This window comes from Podarcis vaucheri (assembly GCF_965113315.1).
Source record: "Podarcis vaucheri genome assembly, chromosome: 3".
Lineage (NCBI taxonomy): Eukaryota > Metazoa > Chordata > Lepidosauria > Squamata > Lacertidae > Podarcis > Podarcis vaucheri.
Window position 1 is genome coordinate 66,572,276 of NC_138761.1, and position 11,642 is coordinate 66,583,917.

At 45.1% G+C, this 11,642-nt stretch overlaps 1 protein-coding gene across 9 annotated transcripts in view; it reads right to left on the bottom strand.

Annotated features, from left to right (window-relative positions):
• Window positions 1-3,605, bottom strand: part of L3MBTL3 (L3MBTL histone methyl-lysine binding protein 3) — a 56,643-nt gene extending 53,038 nt beyond the window's left edge. Inside the window, exon 1 of one of the 9 annotated variants that reach the window (XM_082216092.1) lies at window positions 3,497-3,605. The gene's annotated coding sequence lies outside the window, so the exon portion shown is untranslated. The other 8 variants (XM_082216090.1, XM_082216094.1, XM_082216096.1 and 5 more) reach the window with 8 other exon arrangements.
• Window positions 3,606-11,642: the final 8,037 nt, after the last annotated feature.

Below are 11,642 nucleotides of genomic sequence, written 5' to 3' on the forward strand. Positions count from 1 at the left end.
TGAAATTGTTTGATGTGTTTTAAAATGTTTTTTGTTTTGTTTTGTTAGTTTTATGTGTTAGTGTTCTGTAGTGTTTTTGTATTATATTGTACTGTTGTTGTTGTTTTTTGTAGTGTTGTGTTTAAATTGTTGGAAAATTAATAAATATTATTTATTTTTTTAAAAAAAGAAACATACCCCTGTATATTCTAGCCTCCTAAATGAATTTTAAGACTATCATTTCTACAGGCCCTTCTATCACCTTAAGTGGTATGCTTCTAGCAACCAACAATTCCTCCATCAGAAGAAACTTGAATGAAGTATAGCAGATGCCTGCAAAGAAAATCCTACAGTTATCATAAAACTATTCATTGAAAAAACCTCATTTTTATTTACAGCCAAAGGCGATCTGAAGTTGTCCTGTATCAACAGAAATGTACTCGACAGGAAAGTGAAACTGACTGATCTAACACTTTTAGGAAACCGATGTGAAAAGAGGGGGGAGAAACGAATACACTCATCTTCACAACTATCAGATGTGTTTATTATGTTCGGTGCTGAGTATTCAAAATGAAAGAGTTTAGTCTCATAATAATCCTAAGAAACATTCTTCATTATATATCTACATTTCATATAGATCAGAAAACACTGTAATAACAGAAATGGTATGGAAGGGGGAAGCAGCAAAAAAAACCGTATCTTCAAACCATTCCTTTGGAATATACCTCACCAATTCCTGAACTCTGAAGTGCAATCACGGCAAAACTTGGAGGCCATAATTTGAACTTTCATCCCCAGGGTGGATACCTCCGTTCCACCAGTAGGGGTCCCTCCTTGGCCAGTTTTGGAATAGCGTATTTTGCTGCACTTGAAACTTTTCTGGAGAACACTGTGATCACTCAGGATACTACATATTCTCTCGCTCCCCCCGCCCTCCTAAAATTAAGAAGAGCGGCGGAAGGGGTCGAAGAGAGGCGCAGGTCCTTCACATGCAACTTCCCGGCGCAACGAAGCCACTGTAACAAAAACTACCAAATTCAAGCTACGCTTCAGGCTACAAAACAGGGCTCCCCCCCCCCAGCCCCCTGCCCAGGTTCTCCGTTCGCCTCCTTTGGTAAAAGAGCAGAAAGTACCGCGAGCCAGCTTTCCGAGGGGGGTCCTGAAATAACCTCGACGCCTCCACTTTCTCTGAAAGGAAATGCCCAAGGGGAGGGCGGCGAGGCCGTTGCACGGCGAGCAAAAGGTATATAAGCGTGTGGGAAGGAAAAGAGAGAAAGAGAAAAAGAGAGAGACCGGCTGCCCGGGCTGAGGAAGTTGCATAATAAGAGAAAGGCACTGCTCTTGTTTGTTAATCGGGTCCCGTTTTTTTCTTGCGGAGCCTGCGACGGAAACCGGGAAGGGGAGGTTGCCTAAAACAAACTCGAGTCATTTTTTCGTTTTTTACCCTTCTCTTCCCGCACTCCCCACTTTCAGGAAGGGCCGGGACTGTTCTCTCCTCCGAGGGGAGAAGAAACGGTTCTGGGTTCTTTCCCTCTCTGGATTAGTTCTCTTTCCCGTAAGAGAGAAATCACCCTCCTTGAGGAGAAGGCGTCTCCTTTCTCTCTCTGTTTCTGGTCTCCTCAGCCCGGCCCCCTTTCACCCACCCTGAGCCAGGCGCTTCCGAGAAGGTCCCCTTTGGAGTTGGCTCGGCCCTTTCAAAGTTTTCTCCTCACCCACTTCCTCCTCCTGCTGTGCGCGTGTGAGAATAAAAGGGGAGGGGGCTCCGGGAGAACACCCCCACCCACCCACCCACGCACCTCCTGCTATCTTCCACAGCAACATACCACAGAGCAGGCTTGAGTCCCCCGCCCCTCCACACACACACTTACGGACCCTCAGTTATGGGGAGCTCGGGCCGAGCGCCTTCCCATCTCCCCCACGAAGAGCTTGGAACAAGTGTGTCAGTTTGCAGCTCATCATGGGTAAAGGGCTACTACAGGAAGCGGGGAATATATAGGCAAGCGGGCGGCGTTGTTGCAGAGTATTAGGAACCCGGGTCTGCTGCTAGCTTGGCGTAATTCACACGAGCCACGTTCATGTGATGCAAACACACCTCTCCCACACGCGCGCGCGAAAGAGAGAAAAAATCCCCGCATCTCCCACGGGGGTTTATTTGCTGCCCCCAATCCCTACCTATGTTTACACTTTAGTGAGAAGACATGCACGGGGAGCAAGAGTTCCCCCCAGCCCTTCCACACACGCTCCCTCCCACTCCGAACTGCGAGGAGCGTCTCTGCTGCGCGTGTGGTGTGTGCGTGCGTGTGCAAAGTTTGCCCAAAATGGCGGAATTGGGGAGCTCAGTATTATATTTCTATATATCGGCACACACATGCACACGCCGCCGCCGCGCGCGCACTCGCGCCCGCCACAAAGTCCAGAAGCTGCAAAGGGGAGACAAGAAGGAGGAGAAACAGTATTAATAATAATAATAAAAATAATCCTTTGACGAAAAAGAAGGGGGGAACACACCCTCAGAAGCTGCCCGTGCGCGCTGATCCGAGCAGGCCTCCCCCCCCCCCCCGCTTCCCTTCTCCAGGAGGGGAGACACGACACACGTTACACATGCAACCGGTATATCCCGCTGCAGCCAAATCTGGGTGGGAAAAGTCCGTCCCTCCTCCTCCCCGCGCGCTTCCAGCCTCCATCCCTCCCTCGGCTGAGGGAACCCCGTAAACAAAAACGGAACGAGCGAGCGGCTGCGGCGGCCCCTCCGCAACCCGCACCCCTCTCTCCCCCAAATCCCTGTCGCGGCGGCGGCGGCGCCGTCCCCCTTCCCTAGACACTCCCGGGGAAGTGTCAAAAAACCCGGGCCGGCTCCCCAGTGGCGGGGCGGCAGGACGCCGCAGAACCGCCGCCGCCGCCGCCCCCCTCCCTCCCCGCCGGTCTCCGCCCGCCAAGACGTGCGGGGCTGAGAAATGCCCTCCTCATTTCCACGGCCGCTCCAGCCTCCACTTCCTCCCTTTTCTCCCCACAATTTACCCGTCATATGTTGGGGAAGAAGCGAGCGGGGTGGGGGGGGGCGCGGACGCCGAAGGCACCTCTCTCTCGCTCTCCCTCGCCCACTCTTTTGTTCCTCTTTCACTCTCACGCACTTAGGGGCTTTTTTAGGGAAGGAACCCCCCGTGGCCGACCCACACTCCCCGGCCACTTCGCAGGCGCCGGGCCACTTTCCCCCACCACCTCGGGTCCCATCCCCTGGGCGAGAGGCTGTGCTGGAACTCTTCCCTCTGCGCGCCCGCCACCCCCCCCCGCACCTTTATGGAGAAAATTCTCTTCTATTTCTCTCCCCCCCCCCCGCGCGCGCGCGCGCTCCTCCTCCCGTTCATAAGGGAGGCAGAGGAGGTGCGCTTGCTTCCCTTTATCTCTCTCTCTTAACTTTCATCCTCAGCCAAAGGGAGGCAATGGAAAGGCAACCCCTCGGCGTTGTGCATTGCAGTTAATGGGTTAGCAATCAGGTCGGAACCAGGCGCTTCCTTACCCCCCCAAATTCTCTCTCTCTCTCTATTTTTTTTTCTCCGTCTCTCGAGGAGTCCTGACAAATATGGTCCAGGGCTGCGGGCACAAGTGAGCATGCGCCCGTAGAGTCAGGGCCGGGGAAAGGGGAAACTGCTGCTGCTGCCGCCGCCGCCGCCGGGGTGCCTGCTCTTCCTTCGCTGCTGTGCCTCAGCCTCTGGGAAAGGTAGCAGCGAGGATCGCGTCTGCCGCCGCCGCCGCCGCCCCCATCTCTCCCCCTTTCTCCTCCGAACCACAAAAGAAGCATCTCCGAGGTGCATCGGTATCTCCTCGCTCACACATCATAATGGCAACGTGAAGGGGAAGAAGGAGCAGCTGAAGTCTCTCCCTATTTTTAGGCTTCTTTCTTTCTTTCTTTCTTTCTTTCTTTCTTTCTTTCTTTCTATTACTTTTCATTCCAGAGGTAGCAGAATCAGTTATTAATTATGGTGCTTGGCATCAAGGAAAATTAAAGCAGAACAGTCTATCCATATTAGGAGTTTGGGAAGGGGGAACTAAAACATAGCCCCAAAGGTGGTATTTTTTAAAAGGTGAATTTTCTGCAAATAAATATAAACCGTATTTTAAAACATATGCCAAAAAGATTCCAGAAGGATTTTTTTTTGCACTTCCCATATCTCTAGCGTGAAATTAAAACTGCATTTTCTACAATGTATGCTCATTTTTAAAAATAGCTTTCTTCTGTGTTATATACCCCATGTTAACCCTCTGTCAACAGGTGGGGTCAATGGCACGGAGAAAAAAATAATAAAACTTGGTTTCAGTCTTCCGGAACTCTTATGTTCTCTAGGTAGTCTCCATCCACTTATTTGTTCTTTATTTATTTATTGCACTGCACATACAGGTTCAAGGTTTTCATATTAATTTACAAAGTTGGGTCCAAGATACTTTAAGCACTACCTGGTTCCTTATCCCTTATATCATGGTGGTTTTTGGAGGAGTCACTATTAATGGATGCACAGCCATATCCAGCAGAAGTTGTGCATTCTGTATTGTGAACCCAATTTTGAAGAACTCTCTTCTAGCTGGGATCAGACAGGTCCCCTCCCTGCTGAACTACCAGGACTTACTGAAGACTAAAAAAAAAAAAGCAGGCATTCAAAGCATTTCTTAATTTACTTTTTTTTTTTGTTGATTTTTTAATCTATATTATATTTGTTGAGTTCACTGTACACCACTTAGAGACAACTGTAATGAAGTGGTATATACATTGTCAAAATAAATAAGTAAATTTAATAACCAGCCCTTCAATCTGAAGAATCCCAGGGCAGCATATCACATTACATTAAGATATAGTGCTGCGTATCAACATAACATAAAGCCAATACCTGTCATAAAAACAACTAAGCTGCAACAAAAAGACAATTTATTAGCTCAGCCAATCCCAATGGCCTGAAGGAAAATATACGTCTCTACACAGTGTTGAAAAGCTGGTAATATGGGAGTCAGCTGTATCTCCAATGAGAGGAAGTTCCACAAGCAGGAAGCCATAAGGCCCAGCTCTGTAAGGCCTCACTCTGTGTTGTCACACAATGAATCATGGCTGCTGAGATGCCTACAGGCAGGATTCTTCTGCAGATTTGAAGGCCCAGGCTGGCAGATGAGCTGCTCTGGACCAGTGGCCAGACACTCTATGCATACACTTCCAAACACCTGATCAAACAGTGGCCAGTGGAGTTTTTTCTAATGTACAGTGGTACCTCGGGTTACATACGCTTCAGGTTAGAGACTCCGCTAACCCAGAAATAGTGCTTCAGGTTAAGAACTTTGCTTCAGGATAAGAACAGAAATCGGGCTCCGGCGGCGCGGCGGCAGCAGGAGGCCCCGTTAGTTAGAGTGGTGCTTCAGGTTAACAGCAGTTGCAGGTTAAGAACAGACCTCCGGAACGAATTAAGTACTTAACCAGAGGTACCACTGTATTGTCTGAAAGCTGAACAACCCACGGTGGCATGAACATCACAAGTTGTTCTTGTTTAGTAGACCTAGAGTTTATGAAACCATGGGTTGAGCTTTCCCTGGACTTTCAAGAAATACAGCCTTGGAACTGGTCAGGCCTGCCACTCCTGACAGCAAGGAGGAGGTGTGGTCTCTGCAGTTGACACAATTGCAGAAGATCACAGCAATGAGGTGCTTCATGTAACTGTTTTGTCTGCTCTGCTCATCTAGTTGTGAAATGTGGTGATTTAGGTTGCATAGGTGCTTTGTGATATGACTGCAAGGTCTGTGAGATTTATTGTTGTTAGTGGTAATTCACAACTTGTAATTATTGCGCTGTTATACTTGTGTGACTGTTATAATTAAGTTATATGAATGTTAATGGCACATTATGATGCTTTATTTTACTGTTTGTTTACTGAGGTTTTCCATTAAGTACTGACAAAACAATGTTTCGGTTAAGTACTGACAAAATGGACAATGTAAGAAAACAACAGAAATGTGCATAAATTGAAACATAAATTAACATAAATATTTCTTTTGCTGGTGGCAATGTTTTTAAAAACTTTGGGGCCTGTTAGATGCCATATACCATATGTGTCCGTTTTTGTAATTTATATTGTTGATATCATTGACCCTGATTACTTTTGTGCAGCTATATTGTGTTAATATAAAAAGGGAGATCTCAAGAAATACAAGTTGTTTTACTTGCAAACAACATTAATCAAGTATTGTATTTGTATGGCTTTATTGAGGCACATTGACCCTGAAACCAGATTAGTACAGTCATTTTTTCTAATAATGGATATTCACAAATGACAGGGCTGCATAGCATTCTTAATATCACTTGTTAAAAACACACACACATCCTAAATGCAAAGTGCTTCAAACCTATCTCAAAGATACCCTTAATTTTGTCTGACAAAATCATACTTGCCCTCCAAGGACTCATTTGCCTAGCTTAATTTTGCTGTACTAGCACTTAGGGCCAATTCACATCTCTTCTGTTGTGATTGTTTCATTTCGTTTTCTCTCCCCAGACATTATGAAAAGGGCAACCAAAATGATAAAGGGCCTGGGGCAACTCCCTTTTGTGGAAAGGGACTGTTTGGGGCTGTTTAGTTACAAAAATTGTGAAGTCAGGGGGCCTAGTAGAGTGAAAAATGATGCACGATGTGGAAAAGGTCTATAGAGAGAAGGATTTCTTCTCTCTTAATACAAGAACCTAATATTATTCCATGAAGCTGAATGTTGGAGGACAAGCAAATGAAGACTAACTAACTAACTCAGTTGGTCTTTAAGGTGCTACTGGAAGGAATTTTTTTATTTTGACTATGGCAGACCAACACGGCTACCTATCTGTAAGCAAATGAAGGTTTGCACCAACTATGGAAGTAGCTCCACAATATGTGGTGATGGACTCCAATGGCTGGCTTTAAAAGGGGACCAGAGAAATTCATGGAGGACAAGCCTGTCAATGGCTAGTCGTAACTGCAGTTTCAGAGACGGTGTATCTCTGAACAGCAATTGTTGGGGATTATGAGCAAGAGAGAGCTGTTGTACTCAGCTTCACAAATTGCATTTCACACACACATGTATGTAAATAAAACACTGGATCAGATGTTCATATTGCAGCTTACCTCATGCTTCAGACAAGCAGTCTGTTTTAAAGCAGCTTAATGGCATACATGCATCTTTAACAATACATATACATCCTTTGTTTGATTTATAAGCTCTAATGACATGAATACCTTAGAAACTTGTGCAAAACTCTTCTGGAGATTGGGAGAAGAAGATTGGTGGTAAACAGTCAGCAGCCTCAGCATATTAGAACTTACAGAACTTGTTCACTTTAGGACATTAAAATGTTTGTGTTTTATGGATGGGAAAGGTACTTTCAAGCCAGGAAAAGTGAACCTGTGACCCTACAGGTGATGCTGGACTCCAGCTTACATCCTTTCAGACCATTCAGTGTTGACAGTGTTGATAGGAGCTGGAGTCCAAAGATACCTGGTGGGACACTGGCAAACACCTAAAATTTTACTGCCTGGTTTCCCCCCTCTATTCTGTTCTTTTCTCTGTTCCATGTTCAAGCAGAGGTCTGAGAAAGACTGTATGAAACTCCAGAGAGCCACTCACTACTGAACTAGACAGACCAAATGATTCAACTCAGAATAAGGCAATGGCCTATACAGTGGTACCTCAAGTTACAAACGCTTCAGGTTACAAACTCCGCTAACCTGGAAGAGTTACCTTGAGTTGAGAACTTTGCCCCAGGATGAGAATGGAAATCGTGTGCCTGCGGTGCAGCAGCAGCAAGAGGCCCCATTAGCGAAAGCGCACCTCTAGTTTCAGGTTAAGAACGGACCTCCGGAACGAATTAAGTTCATAACTAGAGGTACCACTGTATAACCAATAGCCATGTGTTGCAGTGCTAATGCCGGGGCTGTGTGGGCAGTTGTTGGCATAGGAGCCAACTTCTACAGGCCAAAGGGGGTTGCCCCTATAAAATATTTGAGGGGGCCTGCACTCCAAAGTTGATGGGCATTGCCATTCAAATGGTGTGTGTACACTGTGTCATGTGATTATGTGGGGTGGGACTTACCTGGGCCCCCCAATATTTTATTCAAGTTGGCACCCCTGGTTGCTTATAAGAATCAGTGATCAAAAGGGAAAAGCTGGATCCTACCCTGCTCATTCATTCTCCCTGCAAATGTCCCCACAGTGGTATTCATTCTCCTTACTCACCAAGGCCCCCAAAGCAGAACTCAGTTGAGGCTGCTGGACAAAGTCACCACAGGGAACATTTACAGGGAGAATCATCCCCCTATCCAGTTCTCCCAATTTGTCCTTACAGTTGGCCACTATAATGCATTCACACTACTTTGGAAATTGTGGGTTTGTGACCTGCAATTCAAACTTCAGGGTGTGGAAAGACACTTTTAAGTGTGATGAGGGGAAGTGGCTTTTTTGGTTTAAAGAACTGTGGTGGAAAAGCTCAATAGGGAAACTCTCATCAGGAAACTTCTGACAAGCTTCTGAGGAATTCCAGGCTTCGTACACAACATTAAAAACAGCAAGTTAAGGGAAGAATAAGACAGAGGCACTTCTGCAAACCAAAGCGCTCTGCTCGCCATCAGCTTTCACTGACAGCAGGAAACACAACCCTGATCATGGTTGGTCTTGATGCTGTTAACAGGGAGGCTTGAAGATTCTTCCTCCTGCCTCACTTTACAAATCTGCACTGTGACTAATCTTATGAACCACTGCTCTAATCCAGCTGATCTACCTGATTATAGATTATATTTTATTTGAGGGGTTTTTAAATATTGTAATTCTCATGAATGCATTTTAAAAATCCTAGTTACACCAGTGAGGCACATTCTGCTTTCAGTATAATGAATGACTAATATTTGACAGAGTGGGAGTCATCAATGCAGGCAAAAAACTGAAACCAGAAACTGAACAGACAAAGATGACAATGTGTAATTAGAAGTGTATTGTGACATTTAAAAAAAACTTACATTACAAATTTGTAGTGAATAGAAAATGAGGAGAATGGAGCAAAAGCACTGCAGGTTATTCAGATTTATTCTTATTCTTTTAGGCATGTTTCTTCTTTCAGTTTTTACCCCAAGAAGCATTCCACCAACTAGACACTAATAAAATTACAGGAAAACAGAGACACAAGTAAATCACAGTGAGACAAAAGTTTACCATGCTCTCTACATTATTTGCAAGAATGCAAAGGATATTTATAATATGCATATATACTAAAAATTACATTGCTAGTTTTATTTAGTGTTGGTATTTAAAGGAGCAATAAAGCCTTCGCCATCATGTTGGTAATGAAAAGAGCAGTGTTGTCAGACCCAGTCTGGAACAGAGTCCATGCTATTCATAGCTTCATAAATAGGAATGCAAATGTAAAGATAAAGTTCTGCAGGTGCACCTTGAACTTCTCCTTTCATGGTGCTGCAGTGACAGGAGATGTGCACATGCCTATCATCTCCTCATTGCAGCACCTATGAAGGGAGAAGTTAGAGTTGCACCTGCAGAACTTTCTCTTTACATTTACTAAAGGCATCCCATGACAGATGTGCAGCTGGCAGGACATACCTGATGGTAGCTCCTGCAAAACAGGTGAAGGGATGTATTAGACTATGGACAATTGCACTTTTCCAGAAGGGTCTTGCTTTCTGTTTTCAAACGTAGCCAGACAAAGGCACCCGGCATTCTACTGACAGACAGATCAATGGACAGTTGGCTAGATTCAGCCATGGCTGGCCCCACCATATAGGCAAAATGAGGCAACTGCCTCAGGCAGCAGATGCTGTGGGGCAGGCAGCAGGTGCCAAAGTGTTGGGAGGACATAGCTGTGTGTGCCATGTGCTTCCTGGCCTACATCCCCCTAAGCTTGCTTTCCATTGAGAATACTTTTCTATTGCCACAGCTGAAGTCAGATTCTGTAACTTATTTACAGGGAATGGCATGAGGGGGCGCCTCAGGCAGGAAAATGTCTTGAGAAAGGCAGCTCCTTTTTTGAATAGTCATGACTTTTCTCCGTAAGTTTTGCTTCCTTAAAAATTAAACTCACGAGGCACGCAATGAGTAAGTGGACATTTCAGCATTTGTTTTAACTTGAGCATCATCAGTTTGAGGTCCTCATGGAGAGCGGTTTAAACACATAACAGTGCATCTTAAAAGCTAAGGTAGGGGGGAATCTCTATCCTATCTGCTGCAGCACCAGAGAATAAGCCATTAGGAAAGGAAATAACTATCACGTCACTAGTTATCAATGTCTACTAGCTACAATGGCTATGTTCTGCTTCTACACTCTCTCAATGTCAGTTGCTAGTAATCACAAGTGTGGAGGGTGCTGTTGAGCTCAAGCCCTGCTTTTAGGCTTCCCTCAGGTATTTTGTTGGCCACTGTGAGTTTCAGATGCTGGACTAGATGAGTCAATGGCCTAGTCAAGCAGACCAGTGGTCCATCTTTTTAGGTTCTTAATAGGTTACCTGTGTAACATGACTACCTGTGATGCTGACTGAACAGCACAAACTAAGGTCCTTCAGCCACACTAGAGCACTTCAGCACAGCTGCAGCACTGCTTTTCCCCAATTGCCTTGAAGTAGTAATTTTACCTTGAAGTGGAATTAAAATCTATTGCTGTATTATGCAGCAATGCCGTTTTGTACTGTCTGGTCACAAGGAAGTTCCATTCAGCAAAGGTCTTTCTTAAACAAAGGCTTCCATTTTGCAACCCCAACCCTTTTTGTTTCTTCCTATTGTTGAGGGTTGTAGAATTAATGATTAATAGCCTCCTTTGCCCCTTTAATAGCTTCTCTAAATTGCCCCAGTCCCAGTTTTCCTTTGGAGGTGGGACAGGAAAGATGATTTAATTACTAATTTCCTCTTATTACTCCTTTCCCCTTTTTATTCTTTTCACTAATGGAGAAATAGTGGTTTTTATGGCACTGTTTTACCCCCTTTTTAAGGAATGTTTGTTTGTTTACTAAATTTGTTAGTTGCTTGTTGCCGAAAAGGTCTCCAAATGCCCAAATGTTTGAGGCATAGACTTAAGTTGATTTTTTAAAAAAGTTACATTAAAATATAAACATATATGCACAAAGCATATACTGCAGCAATAAGTAATTGAAGCTGCCACCCCCATAACCACTGGCTTTGGAGCACTTTAGAAAGGAGAAAAGCAGGAGCTGTTCATCACTAACAGCTCAGCCTGGATCAACAGGAAGCAATAAGGCAAGTTGTGAACGTGCAAAATGGAAGAGTTCAATTTAAAGGCACAGAAGCCATGGAAAGCCTTAATAGCGTTTTAGCTATCCACACTGCATAGATCAGCGTCGCAATAAAGTTTTCTCTTAAAATAATCACCACAAAACATGTCTGGGGAACACTGGGAACAGTTCCTGGGACAGCTCTAGAATGCAGTGGGGCAGTGCTTCTCAAGCAGTGGACCAGGACAGAGCTGTGGGCTTTGCTTTCAAGTGGGTCTCAGTGCCACAGCCTGCCTTGTGCTGCCTCAATTGTTGATTCCACCCTCTAGTCATCTCATAGCCTTTGGATTTAACAAGCGCCAGCACCAGCAACTCCTTGCATGCTGAGTAAAGATGCCCAGGAGACCTAGAGCAGGGATCAGCAAACTTTTTCACCGT